General features: G+C 43.2%; 1 long non-coding RNA gene across 1 annotated transcript; it reads left to right on the top strand.

Annotated features, from left to right (window-relative positions):
- The first annotated feature begins 4267 nt into the window (after positions 1-4267).
- On the top strand, positions 4268-9703 carry LOC102020872. The gene is made up of 4 exons (XR_265192.2): positions 4268-4356; positions 5271-5435; positions 6152-6329; positions 9518-9703. It is a non-coding gene; the product is annotated as an uncharacterized LOC102020872 (long non-coding RNA).
- The last annotated feature ends 5487 nt before the right edge of the window (positions 9704-15190 follow it).

A 15190-nucleotide genomic window follows, 5' to 3' on the forward strand; every position in this document is an offset into this window, starting at 1 on the left:
GAAGACCCTCATCAGAACCAACCATTCTGGCCCTCTGACCTTGGATTTCCAGCCTCCAGACATACATGTCCCTTGCTAAGCCATCTGATCTACGGTCTACGGTATTTTGTTTAATTCGTTTTACTCTCTGAAATCCTTTCTCGTTTCAACTGTCCTTTAAGTAACCTGAAATGCTGACCTTTCACTGTCCTGGTACAAATTCATGCCCAGAGTACAAGCCATGGTACTGCTGGTTATTACCCAATTGTCCTCGAGGTCACCCTGCAGAGGAATAGTTCTTTAAGGGGAGTTTCCCTGCTCACATAGTCAGAATTATTTGGGGTATGAACTATTCATATTCCTGCCTTTCCTTCCCTCCTCGTCGGAGAGGAGGGGACGAGGGTAATTCAGATTCTACCTCCCCATTCAGATCTGGAGTCACTGCTCTACAGAGTGTGTTGAAATTGTTTTTCTTCCCAGTTTAGAAATTGGCTAGTTTTGCTACAACTCGTGGCCGCTCAGTCTCTGCAAGCCTGTGCCCCTGCTCCCCTGAGGGAGCAGAACACTGGCTCTGTGCATCTGTCGCTCACTCCACACAGTGCACGCTCCACTCCCCTCCTGCTCACGGCCAAGTGCCCAGCTGAGCAGCAAGTCCTGACTGCCCAGGGCTCCCCAGTCATCTCGTTAGAATTCATTACCCCAAATTGCACAAATGACCATTTGGAGTCGCTATCATATTTCTCTGTGATGTGACACTCACGCAAAAGGATCAGGTGTAGAGAAAACGTGCCCCTTGGACAGAGATGTTATTTCAGCCAGTGTCTTCTTTCAAAGGGTTCCCCCTTTATCTCAACTATCAAATTGTTCTTAGTTCCATAAAAGCAGGGCGGTTATTGTGATGGAAATTTACACACACAGTGTAAATGCCCAGCTTGTTTGTTATTTGAAAGAAGCTGCTGGCCACTGAATGGATCAGGTGTGTCCTGGCCCTTCATTCAGGCGGCAGATTCAAAGGCTGGTCTTGAAGCCAATCCCTCCCTCTTCCTTATTCAGGTTACAAAGGCCACCGAGGAAGGCAGGCTGAACATAGGGAGCAAGGCTCCTCACCCTTTTCCAGTGTGGAGCTGCTGCCTGGTGCTGGCTGCCTGGTGCTGGCTGCCTGGCTGGCCAACACCTTGGGCTAACCATGTCGCTCCTTGTCTCTTGGGAGAACACACTGCTTCTTTTTCAAATCTAACAACACTTTCTTGATATTTATTTTTCTCACCTCATAGCTGGGCTTCTGCTCCCAAGTGCCGTATTTTATAGGAGATTAAGATCTCCCTCTGGGTCCACTACAAGGAGAACAGAAAACCCAGTCTGTGAGCAGCACACCAGCGTCATTCTTGATGGAGAACATCTCTGAGTGGCCAGGACAGAAAATAAAAGAGACAGCTTCTAAATCAGGCAAGAACATAAAGTCACCACCGGAAAAGGGAGGGTGTTTAATGCCCAAAACACTGGCGTTTTAAACAAAGATAATGAACTGTAAACACAGTCAGAGGGACTGTGCCTCAGGAGATTTTATCTCATCCCTTTGTATTTCTAAGACTTACACGGATAGGTCTGATATCTGTGAGCACCATGGTAACAACTTTTATGTGGGGTTTTTTTGTTGCTTGTTTATCATCGTTACAAAAATGTCCTGTTAAGTCTTTTGCTTATTTTTAAACTGATTTGTTTTTGATTGGATTGTAAGAGTTTTATATTCTAGACACAGGTTTTTAAAAATCAGATATATGACTTGCATATATTCTTTCAATTCTGTAGATTTTTAAAGTGTTCATAATGATATTCTTTGAAACAAAAAAGTTTTCAATTTTTTTTTTTTTTTTTTTTTTTTTTGGTTTTTCTCTGGTACCGAGAACCGAACTCACGACCTTGTGCTTGCCAGGCAGGAAGTTTTCAATTTTGATAAAGTCAATTTATCTGGTTCTTTTCTTTCATATCTTATCTTTTTGGTGTCATATCTAGGATGGCTTTTTTTAACTAACGGTCATGAATGTTTACTGTTGCATTTTCTTCTAAGAGTTTTATACACTAGTTCTTACATATAGGTCTATGACCCATTTTGAATTAATTTTTGTGTATAGTATGAGAAAAGGATCTAGCATCTTTTAGCAGTCTGAGCAATATCTTTTAAAAAGACTATTCTTTTCCCCATTGAAATGTCCTGGCACATTTTTTTTCAGAAATCATATAATATCGAAATCTGAAAAGAGAATTTCCCTTCCAAGTCTCTAGTAAGGTGAGTGGCATTAAATCCAGTTTTAGTAGTAGATAAAATTGACTAGTTGCTCCACCCAATTGGCTTTGCTCTTATAGGGGTCACCAGACACCCCTCTTCTTTAGGGTCATCATCTAGATGGGACTGTCTTGTGCTGGTCACCTGAGACAGAGTCAAAGCCTCACAAAAGCCACCACCTTGGGTGGAGTTTGGAAAAGATATGCCTACCCAGGTAAGTGCGGGGACCCAGGTAAGTGCGGCCTCAGAGCCCCACCTCCACCAGGAGTCCACTACCAAAGATTCAGATTCACTGGTTTCTGGTGTATTTTTAAAACACATCCGGTGATTCTAATGCATAAGGCTGAAAAGTTCTAGAAGATCTGTGAAGAGCAAGGATTATGTCATATTTTCTGTTGTGCCTGCATCCTGGCCTGGCATTTAATGGATGCTCAGCCTGCATGTAGTACATGAAGCAATTTTCTGACACTTGTAGACAGCCAGGAAAACCTTCCGAAGACCCAGCGTCCGGAGTTGGCACTGCCCAAGTAAACTGATCAGGACTTGTGAGGCGTGTGGGGCCAGGAGGAATAGAAATCAATCAGAAAGCTTGGCTCACCTCCTTGGGGTGACAGACATGGGCATGTGCAGTAGGAAGGATCCATCCAACAGAGGATGAGTCAACCATCAAAAGTGGGATTACTAGGACGGAAGTGCTCTGGGAATTCAGAGTATCACAGGCGGGCTAGAGGGGCAGCCTTGTCCTTGAGGTTTGTCCTCTGGGGGATTATCAAAAACTTATTCTCTCCATTCTAAGGCCTCCTGTGTACACTATTATTAAAACGCCTGTATAGTTTGAAGGGAGAAGAGTCTGACATTCTAGGCATAGACTTCCTGCTGAAGCAGTAGCATGAAGGCCAGTGGGGCAAGGCAGGGGGAAGGGAGGAAGACGAGGAGCTAGACACAGCTGCAGGGACCAGATGGATTAGAGCCTGTCAGTCTCTACTCTGGCTTTGTTTTTACTGAACGAGACACAGAGTTGACAACAACGAATGGGTACGTGACATGCTGTGGCTTCAGGAGGGCTTCAAGGGCAGAAGCGAGGGGATTGGGAAAGAGACTGAATGCAGCAACCTTGGTCAGTGACAGTACCCTTGATTGGGGAAGCAAGCCTGGGAGAGCAGAAGGCCATTCCTATGTTTATAAAGAGTTCATTGTGGACAAGACCTTATATCTCAGCCCTCACAGTTACCCCAGGGGGTAGGGATGGGCATTCTCTTTTACAGTGAAAGAGATTGAGACACAGAAACACTAGGTCACTTGTCCAAAGTCACACAGCTCCTACGCAGCAGTTTCTGGATTCACCTCCAGGCCCATACCATTAACCACTTAACCTTGGGACTTCTTCTGTCCCTCTCAGCAGTGTCAGATTTGGATGAGATCATTGGTCTCTCCAGCTCTCCCTCCTTGTCTCTTTCAGCCCAGGCAAAGCATGGTTTTAGCTCAAGGGCACAAGTGTGGGAAGAGGGAGGGGAAACATGTTGGGCCAATGCGACTTGCAGCAGGTGTACAGCTTTGCCATGAGGTAGAACTGGTTCTCCCGCCCTGCCGGCTCCAAGGGCAATAGTGAGTGTCTGCCAACGCGGATGTGCCTGGGAGATAGGCGCATGTTCTCTCTCCCTCTGTCTCTCTCCCTCTTTCTCACACATGCACACACACTCATCTGCCCTTTACTTATGGCCCTGGTGTTGGTTTGTGACTGCTAAAGACACAGGTTGATTGGTAAACACTGAATAAAGGCCACACTCTGTGGGATGCTTGTGTTGCTGAGAACTAGTTCTGAGGTGTGTGTGTGTGTGTGTGTGTGTGTGTGTGTGTGTGTTAGGGATGGAAGAGGTGCCGGTAGCAGAGACCATGATACCCACAGAGTAAGTGACACATAAGGAAATGAATGTGCATATATCAAAGACAAGAAATAGGGGCACACTGATTAGGAAAACACAGAGTCATCTGAAGTGCCGCAGAGATCGGTTTGCTCTTTCATGCAGAGCCAAAAAGAACTTAAGCCTGTGTTGACTGTGTCTGAGAAACAGCCTCTGGCCCAGGGGACCCAGGTAAGTGCGGCCTCAGAGCCCCACCTCCACTCAGATAACACCCCCTGGAGAGGCCTGAGTGAGGAGGGGTGTACAGGGAGCCTGATGTGTCCTCTGGGAACTCCCTTAGCAAGGTCAAAGGGCTTCCCTAAATCCGTGACCTTCTGCTATGGTACAGAAATGTCAGAACAGGGGCATGGTCCTAGGAATGTTCATGATTTAGAATATACACACACACACACACACACACACACACACACACACCTAAAGGGAAAATTAGTATAGAAAATGCTCCCCAAAGTGTGACTCTGACCCAGTCATATTTATTATCTGTTTTGAAAGATTTCAGTTAAAGCGGAGTCAGAGAAGAAGTTTTAGGCATAGGCTGTGTGGGTCTCAGAGAGAAGTTGGGCAGAACCCTTCCATCAGTATGCAGTCTCCTCCCACCACCACCCCCACCACACACTGAAAGGAAGACCCTCGCCACGGAACCCCAGTTCTGCTGCTCTGCCTGGGACTGGTCCAGAGGCCAGGGTACCATGAGGCACAAAATGAAACAGAACTAGGGAAGAATGAGAAGCCACCGCATTCCCAGAGGACATGACAGAGGGAGACAGGACAGACAGACAAGGACAGATCTCACAAGGAGGGTGGGTGGGGGAGGAAGAGGAGGACACCTCTGCCACTGAAGGGACAGAGAGGCAAGGACTTGGGATGCAGCTACCGCTGTGTGCCAGGGGGTGAAGGAGGAGGAGACAGGAGAGGAGTCAGGCTTCTAACGGATTTAATGTCCTTTACATAGGGCTTTGCTTAAGGGGACAGGCAGGAATATTTTGTTTGACTTGTTTCTATTTTGAAAAATATTTCATAAACAGGTAAGTTACTTTTTGAGACGAGCCACAAAAGAACTTTATGAGGATTTTATTTCCTTTTAGTATGCACGACCCTAAGGAGGAAGGGGCAGGTAAAGGCCGCCTCTGCTGCACACCAGTGTATCCCCGAGGCCTGGGTCCCCACAGTCAGGGTGGCCAGCAGGCAGGCCGGGAGCTGCCTTCTCTACTTCAGCCAGAGCAGCTCCACTGTTAACATTTGTTTAATAGGTAAGGCTTGATTCTGTGTAACATTTTCTTTGGGAAAAGGGGGATTCTTATGCTACAGAAAGTTAGAAAACAATGATTTAGTTCATGGCCACTATCTTATTGAGAAATAAGACGAGCCGTGGAGTTTGTGCCTTGGTCAAGGTCTGGTTGCTTAGTTCCTGAACCAGCACATCCCCAGCCAAGCCGGCCGTGCTCGCCTCTCTCCTGTCTTCCTGCCTCTAGACACAGACATGCAAACCCATCCCTTCCTTCTTCTCCTTTTGTGGGAGGAGGTGAGTTAGGCGTGGAGAGGAGGAAAATGCGGTGGGGGGAATCTAAAAATTGAAACTCTTCCCAGCTACAACATTCTGATGTATGCAAATCCCACTGTGCCACGTGCAACCCCAGCTCCTAAGGGCCAAAACTGCACAGCCGCCCACCACCTCATTTTCCTCCTGTAGCAATGAGATTTGGGGTCTAGGAATTTTTTCCTTTCACTCTAAGTGAACTTTCTTCAGACAATCCCCACCTAGACTCAGACTCGCATCTTCCCAGGAGTAGATGGCACAGTAGACGGCACAGTTAGATGGCTTTCCTCCCTGGTTAAGTGCTCGGCTCTGTGGCCCCTCTGCTATCTCCTTGAACACAAGTCCCCTCTCCTCTAATGTGCCAAACCCAGAAACTGGTTTTGACAAAATCCCATGAAAGCTATGTTCTTTTTCTTCTAATTAACACAGAGGTGACCACACCAGCCCAGACCCAGCAGTTTGCCGAGGATGTAACTCCTGTTTTTCATCGATTCCTTGCAATTCAGGGAAACGCATGCGCAGGGAACAATACCTGCTACCCAACTGTTTCTAATTATCTTCAAACCAAATGATTCAGCACAACTCAGGAATCCGATGTTGCAAGGAGGTGAGATTATTGTGAAACACAATCAGGGTATGCTTACACCAAATTGCACCATTTAACACACCAATTATCAGTTCAAGAACAACAACAAACAGCTTTCCTCACACCAAAACATCTTAAAATAGCAGGCATCTCAAACCAAGATTTTAATCTGTTTCAAACCAAGTTTGAAACCAACAAAAATCAATAGTTAAAAATAGTTATGTCCAATTTGGCCTTCTCTAAAAGAGCATGTTTGAGCCTCATCTTCAGGTTCCTCGTCCCTTGGCTTCCTTCTTAGCAGCAGGGCCTAGGCTAGCTTTTTCTCCTTAGGCTCTTTTTGGGTCACTCTCGCCCCCAACCTGGGCTAGATGCTGAGGTGCCTCTGGGACTCTAACTCGCCTGCACTGAGCTCACAGTCCAGGGAAGGAATAGATACCTGACACGGGAACCTGAGCAGAGATCCAATCACAGTGTGCTAAGCTGCAATGGCAAAGAAAGGAAGTGACTTAATCCGTGCAGGATTGGGGCTGGGCATCCTGAAAAATCTCTGCCTGCCTTGGAGAGCTGGGCTTTACATGAATGGTCAGGGTTCCCTGAGGATTTGGGCCAACAGGAACAACATGAGTAAAGATAGAGACTTACAAAACACAGAAAACGCCAACACATTCAGTGTTACCATAGTAACATCAGCCAAGGGATGGGTAGTCAAGGGAGGTAAAAAGGGAAAGGTAAAAAAAAAAAAAAAAAAAGGGAAAGGTATATGAGCAAGATTGTAAAGGGCCTGTATTTGCCATAGTTAGACTTGATTCTGGAGACAATTTTAAAATACATACATTTATCTTTCTTTTTTCAAATTATAAAACTAACACATAGTCCTTATAAAAATGTTAAATAGTGAAGGAAGTACCCGTAATCTTACATACAAGAAGGACCACTGTTAACGTTTCCCTCATCATTTCAGACACACACACACACACACACACACACACACACACATGCACACACTCACCAGCCCAGATGTGCAGAAGGTCTTGTTACTTGCTTTTTTGCCATAAGCATATATTGTGAACATTCCCCATCTCATTAGATAGTATCTCTACAGCCTGATCTGTGTCCCATCCTACAGCCAGATCACAGTTTATTTAACATGTCTTCCACTGTAGATATCAGAGTATTTGTAATTTTCCCACATTTTAATGAAATAAAGAACATGCATGTCCCATTCTATTTGCATAGTTGCTTACTTATCACCATGATTTAAAACCATAATTTTTGATTCAGAGAGAATACAGAATTTAATGTCTTTCATATATATTGCAAAACTGGCCTTGAGAAACCCTCTACATTTACTTACCACTGTTGGGTATTGCAATTGATATAATTTTTGCTAATTTATTGGCCAAAGCTAATATATCATCAACATTTAACTTGCATGTAATTACTACAAGGATAAATTGTTATGACTATTGATTGTTTAGTTTTCCTCTTTTGTGAAATGCCTGTCCCTGTTTTAGGCCATTTTTCTCTTGCAATATTTTTCTTTTTCTGATTTATAAGAGCCCCTTGTACATTAACCACATAAACTTCTGTCTTTTACAAATGCTTTTCTAATTTGTCAGTCCTTTGTCATTTTGTCTATAGTATTTTAGACCTAAGCAGGTTTTTTAAATTTCTATAAGCAAAGCCAGCCATCTTTCCTTTTCTTTTATATTTCAAAAGTCAATCTTTGAGATCAGATAACTATTTGATTTTATATCTCCTCTTTAAGTATTTAGTACATTATAAATTAATTTGATGACAGGTAAGATAAGAATCTCATTTACCACGGTAACAGGGTGAATCACACACATTCACGGATATCAAGTCCTGATCTCTGGAAGCTGTAATATTACCTTATGCATAAAAGAGACTTTGACAATTGTGATTAAGTTAAAGATCTTGGCATGGGAAGATTATCCCGGATCATCTGGGTGGTGCATAAACCCAATCACACTGCCTTTACAAGAGAGAAACACAGAGGGTTGACACATGGAAGAGATCACCAATCACTGAAGATGGAGGCAGAGATTAGCACAATGTCACCACAAGCCAAGGAAAAGCAGCAACCATCAGAACCTGGCAGAAGCAAGGGACCAATACTCCCTTTTAGCTGGGGAGGGTAGAGATTGTCTCCACCCACACTGATTTCTGTTTAGTGAAGCTGACTTGTGCTTCCAGATCTGTGGGAAAATCATTTCTGCTTCTCTAAACCACCAAATTGGTGGGAACACAATTCCCTACCAAATAGTTTCCTAAAACAATAAATAGTCCATCTTCTTTATTTGTCTGAAATGTCTTCTCTATCAGATATACAACTACTTGTTTCTGAGCTTGTGTCAGTAAATATGTAAATTATTATGTCTTTTCAATTTCCTGTCTGGCCACACAAGTATCCCTTCATTAACCTAATTCAAAAACATACTGCCTGTTTTTAACTAGTCTTCCAGATAATGGAAAATGGAGAATAACTTTTTGAAAGTTCTCTAAAACAATTCATTTGGGAAGAAATGCATTAAGTTTATAAATTAATTTGGAAATAAATTATTTTTAAAATGACTTGTTCCTAATCTTAATGTAGACATCAATTAGTAAAACCCTGATGTCCCATGGGAACTGAAGATCTCCTCCAACAGCTCTGCACATTTCAGAATTTGTACCTAGGTTACCTGCCTCTCCCTCCCCTTCCTCTCATTTCTCTCCTTCCTCCCTGCCTCCTCATTCTTCCTTTATTCCCTTTCTGCTTCCTTCTCTTCCTTTGTCTGCTCTGTCTCTTTCTTTTTCTTCCTTCACTTATTGTTTATGTAATGTGTGAGAGCAGAGGACTGGCATATGATTTCTCCCTTGGCAGCTAATTTAAATTTCCAACTTTGTTTTGTGACTTTCCTAGGCTAATACTGCAACTCATTTTTAGGCTGGAGCAGATGATGCGTGTGGGCGGTGGCACGAGGGTGTGCAAGCTGATGATGGGTGGGGACGGGGGACAAAGTCTGTCATTTTTAATTAGTTCTTGATAATGAAGGAATCAGTATTCATTTATTTTGAAGTTGGGTATGACAAGGCCTTGTCATTTATACAGAGAGAAAAATCGGTCCCCGGGAGCTGCAGTTAAAAGGACACCTGTAAAGGCTCTCTTGAATTCTAACCAAGTGTCCTTTGTGCCTTCACTTTAGACAATAGAGAAGAAAACCCCCTTGTGAATCAACACGCACTGGGAGCTTCTCCTGCTCAGCCCTGAGCTGTACCTGTACAAGTTGGGAAGGGGAGGGAGCTGTAGAAGAAGTGCTGGCATCCAGCCAGCTCACAGAAATCTCCTGATCTTTCCAATCAATATCCTCTGTTATGGTTTGTGTCTGGATGTCCCCTCTAAAGCCTCATGCAGTCATGGAGCTGGCTTTTAGAGTTTATGATTGATCCATGGTCCAATGCTGAAATTATGGATGTGAGTGCTACACCTGCCCTAGGACGGATAGTTTGCATAAGTAAGGTAGAGAAAGAAGCTGCTTGCAGCAGCTCCTCCCTTTTGCTCTTGTTGCATTTGCTGTCTTCTGCCCGCCGTGAACTGTTGTCCTCTGCCATGCGCCATTCTGCCTTGGAGCCAGCCGAGTATGGACTGAAACCTCCACAAACTGTGAGCTAAATAAACCTTTCCTTAATTTTGAGAACTGGGCATTTTGTCTCAGCAACAAGAGAAAAGTAACCAAGACACCCGCCCCAGGAGGATGGTGACGGCAAATTCTGTACAAAGACAGGGAGAGGGAATATAAGACTGTTTGTATCAGTAGAAGAAAAGGATAGAAAAGAAGACGGCAGTCTCTCCTTACTTTTGCATCCTGTACAAATAAGGAAGCTGAGGACAAGGGATTCAAGGCCTGGGAATAGCACGAAGCAGATGTTTTATTGGCACCTCGTGGTGGGCATCACATTAATGATTAGTAAAGACTAATTTATGACAGCGATAATGATGATAGTATCATTTTTATTAAAGTGCAAGAGCAATCTGTAAAAAAGAAAAAAACATCTTTTTAGCTAAGCACACTTTCTTTAGCTCATCAACACTTTGCCAAGGAACGGAGAACATCCTGCCAGAATTTAAACTGCAAAATAGAGTCCTCAGGCAAGTTTATATAAAACCCAAGAAAAGTGATACATAATAAATTAAATATACTGAAATAAGCAAAGTATGAATATTTAATCACTTGGCTATTTTAACGTACAAGGGAGCGGTGAGACCCAGACTTGCTCACATAGGATGGAAAGTTTAATGCTTGACTGGCAGGACCAGAAGTGGCCCTGAATCCCTCTTTGTTCAGGACACTGGCAAATAGAACATGGCACCAGCATAGCAGGGAGCTGCAGGCCAAGCCAGACATTTGCCAAGGGCAGGCTGTATCCCAGAGTCTATGTGGCTGAGGAACTTGGTCACATGCCCTACAGCACATAGGCTTCTTGCTCCATTTGTATCCCCAAGACACAGAATGACATTTTGTTGGGGTGGTGGAATGGGACCAGGCCCTCTGGGGAGTCTCATTCCCCTAGATTGACCCCAAAGCAAAGATGATGGAAATCATGGACTGAATGAATGAACAGTGAGGGTAGGGTCAGAGAGGGCAGCTGAGGAAGGATCCTGGAGAGACCGAACAGGATCCTGCTGCCAACCAGAAGGGCACTTGCTCCAGTTCCTGTGTGCTTTGAAAGGTTGTTCTACCTCTCTGGGCTTCAGTTTCCATCTCTGAAACTGTGCCCTTTGAGATTTACATAAATTTGGTTTTATACCTGTGTGTCATGTTGTTGGGAACCCGAGGGCATAATCTCTAATGTTTCTATAGGCACAAAAAGTACACAATTGTGTGTCCTTCTGGATTTACTGTCCAGGAGAGAGAGTGGATATATAACAAAATAGCAGGGGAAACTCAAGAGTAGAGCTTTCTTGACTGGGCAGTGATCTGGGGGAATATTTCACAGAGTGGCTCAAAGGCGGCCAGAAACAAAGGCGAGTGATGCCCTTGTCTTCTGGTGCAGGAAAGAGGATCCGGTGTGTGACACCTCTAAACCATCCACTTCCTACTGGCACTGTACTGAGGGCTTTAAATGGATTTCATTTTATTCTTGAGCAGTCCTGAGATCTGTATATTATGATCACCCCATTTTATGGTAGAGAAAACAGACTCTGAGGTGCTGGGGAACCTGCTAAAAAGAAAACGTTAAGAAGCACTCAGACTTAAACCTGTGCTGAAAGCCAAGACTCTTGTATTTTTTTTAACTTTCTTTCAGGTGGTGTCTTGTTAGGTTACCCAGGCTGGCCTTGAATTCTCAGTCTTCCTCTGGCCATCTCCTGAGTAGCTGGGATCACGGGGGTGAACCACCATGCCCAGCCAAGCCCACACTCTTACATTCCACCACACTGCTCTCTGATGGGGAGGGGGACATCAACCTTTAAAAGTATGATGGATCTGTGTGATATAGAACCAGTCGGCAGGTCCGGGACAGCCAACATTCTTATTTCACCCCGTGGCAGCTCACCTGCATCTACCTTAAAATGCAGAGCGTTACTTGATTCTTGAGTAGAACTCTTATAGTCTGACCTCTAGCATTAGAAGATATCACTGAAGCAGCAAACTGAAGTACCTAATGGTAGAAACAAAACCAGGCTTTTCTCTTCGTGCTAGCAAAGCACAAGTGAATGCTTTGTTGTTCTATAGCTCTTCCCATTTAATCACTTATGTTTCTCCCATTTAATCACTTATGTTGCAAACACCTGTATGTCTTCACCCATCAGAAATATCCCATTGTCTCTTAGTGGTGTAGAATGAAACCACATCTGGAAAAGTCCATCAGAAGGCTGTTTCTTCTACATCCATTTCCTATTCAAGTTGAAGCTGTGTCCTGTGCACGCAGAGACTGGGCACAGACAGGGATAGGCATCTCATTTCTAAATCCGCATCCTCCATGAGATGTAATTAGGCAGAAAAATTTCGAGTGTCCTCAGAGATCACCTACACACACAAATTCTTATCAGCCCACCTAAAATGTTTTTCAGAGGTGACAGCGAAACACTCAGGAGAGATTCATCTGGCAGACATTTTTCCTTGTGAGCTCTGAAAACGCAAAGCAGAGGAATAAATGAGAAAGAAGAAAAGCTTTCTTTAAGTATTGCTTGCTGATAGAGAAAACACTGATTCTGTCAGAGCTTTATACAAACAGCTCAGGTCTAATCCAATGTGCAATTTCACTTCAATTCACACAGATTTTCACCGCTATGGTCTCCATTTCAGCAATGCCCTATGGTCTGGCCCTCAATCACAGTTAGCCTGTAAATGCCAGAGCTGAGCACATGTCCCAGCTCTCCGTGCCTACGTCCTCTTCCTCCCACTCTAGCTCGAATGCACCTCCCCGGGTGGAGCAGCAGACTTCTGGGCGATAGCCAGCAGCCCAGCTGCTGGGTGCTTCTCCATGGCAGGGGCAGCTCCTGATGGCAACGCCTTGCTCCTCTGTGCCTGTGTGGCTGCCTGCTTTGTGCTTAGCCCTCTGATCCGAGTGAATAGGTACTTGCTGTGTTCACATACTGAGTCCACTGCTCTTGTGATAATATCTGGGTTGTGTTTAAGAAAGGTGAGAAGGCAGCTGGTTGTTTTTCCTTTGGAAAATAATTAAATGGAAGATTTTACTTTCTAGTGTATATTTCTATTCATACAATGTATATTAGATAATATATAATACGTATCATATATTTATATTTACACTATTTATACTCACTGTATTGCTTGCATTTTCACAACTAGAGTATATTCATGTATTCCTCTGTAATTTTACATGCATTTTTTAAAAAGATTGAATGCCACATTTACATCCAGAATTTTAAAAATAGTAATGAGTATGTTCATTTTAAAGAAACTTTAGGATGCACTGATTTTAAAGTCCCTATCATAGACCATCCATAATTATACCTCTCAGAGGTAACATCTGATAATACTCAGTTGGATGATATTTCATATATTCATCCATATGCAAATACATTCATGAGCATATTCATGTATATATTTATATATGTATATATTCATACATATGTATATATTTATATATGTATATGTTCATACATATGTATATATTAATATATATGTGTATATTTATGTGTGTGTATATTTATGAAGATATTTTCCCATCTACACATTAAATGTTTAAAATATATTTGCTGATTTAAAGCAGCTTTAATCAGTTTTAGGATGCCAAAGTACAATATTCTATTAAACCATCGCTGTTAAGTCTAAATCTGTCTGTTCTTGGTAATACAGGAAGCAATACTTGTGTCCATATGTCTCACTGCTGTAGCAAGGTCATCTCCTCTTAGTGCCCCCGTCCGTGGCACCCTCAGAAAGCCCTGTGCTGCACTCACCCCTCCAACAGGGTGAGACAGTCCATTGCCTAGTGCTGGCCACTGTGGGTATTACAATTTTTTAAATTTTCACAAGCTTGATAAGCAAAAATAAAAGTGACTCATTTTTATTTGATAGCCATAAGATGATACATTAGTACTTTTATTGAAGAATTTTTTGAAGAAAACATTTTTCATATATTTTGAAAATATGGTAGCCAATAGAGAAGTCTTTACGAAGTAAGTTATCCCTGTGGGTAACAGGAATTTCAAATATATATGAAATATATTTCATATATTTTGTGTTTCCTCTGTAAAGCTTAGCTATTTATATTTCCCTGTCTTTCCTATTGGGTTCCTTACCCATTCTAATTTAGCTTTAACATTTCCTCCAGTATGAAGAATATGTTATTTGTATTTCATAATGATGTAAATTTTTCTAATGTTGCTCAATTTTTTCAGTATTTTCGACTACTGATGTTTTTAATTATCTACAGTGAAATTTGCTGGGCTGCTTTAAAATGGTTTCTAGCATTGGTGACAGTTGCTACGCAGTCACTGAAACTGCGTATGTTATGGATAGATGGGATGTAAGCTGGTCCACGTGTGCAGTCAGCTCTCAGGTCAGGCTGAGCTCTGCTATGCTAAACTAGAGCTCTGGCAGAGAGATGAGATTTCTTGTAGAACTGAGCAAAGCACTAGGCATTATGAGACCCAGAAGTACTCAAATGTATCCAGAGATGTCACATGTGTTTACAATGAAGAAAAATTTATAATGCATCTCCTTAATGTCCCTGAAACGTCAGGTGACAGATCATACTTTCTAGCCATAGCCATGGCATTATCTCCGGTCACACATGTTTTTGCAATGTAACTCTGACTTTCCTCCCAGGGTGTCTGGCACTGTGACCTCTAGGGTGAGGCTAGACCACTGAGTGTCTATAAGGCCACACCACTTCTTCTTGCCCTTTTGGGACACTTGCCTTTGAATTCTGTATTCAACAAAGAGTCTGAGGACCCCGCACCCATCACGAGTGAGAAAGCCCAAACAAGCCCTTAAGGACACAGGTTTGAAGTACAACTCCTTAAGGAGAAAGATGCTTTGGCCCCTCCAACCCCACCCCAGGCTTGTCCAGAACTAGATCCTTTCAAATCTGAGTCTAATGGAAGATATGAAAATGTAACTGTCATGGTCCCTCCTGGAATCTCTGGCTTCAAGCACTTCAGACCACACCAGTATTGCTCCCAACTGCCCGATGAAGAGCCAACTCTGACTCCCAAAATCCACTCTACATGTCCATGTGACAGACCAGAAGTGCCAAGGAATTCATTCCCTCCCTGACACATGCACACAGTATAGAAATACCCCAGCTCAAGCTGGTGCTGTGGCACACACTTGTAATCCCAGGCCCCAAACTGTAGGAGGCTGAAGCAGGAGGATCACAAGTTCAAGCCCAGTCTGGCCAACTTGGTG

This window comes from Chinchilla lanigera, unplaced genomic scaffold, assembly GCF_000276665.1.
Source record: "Chinchilla lanigera isolate Chin_1 unplaced genomic scaffold, ChiLan1.0 scaffold00472, whole genome shotgun sequence".
Classification (NCBI taxonomy): domain Eukaryota; kingdom Metazoa; phylum Chordata; class Mammalia; order Rodentia; family Chinchillidae; genus Chinchilla; species Chinchilla lanigera.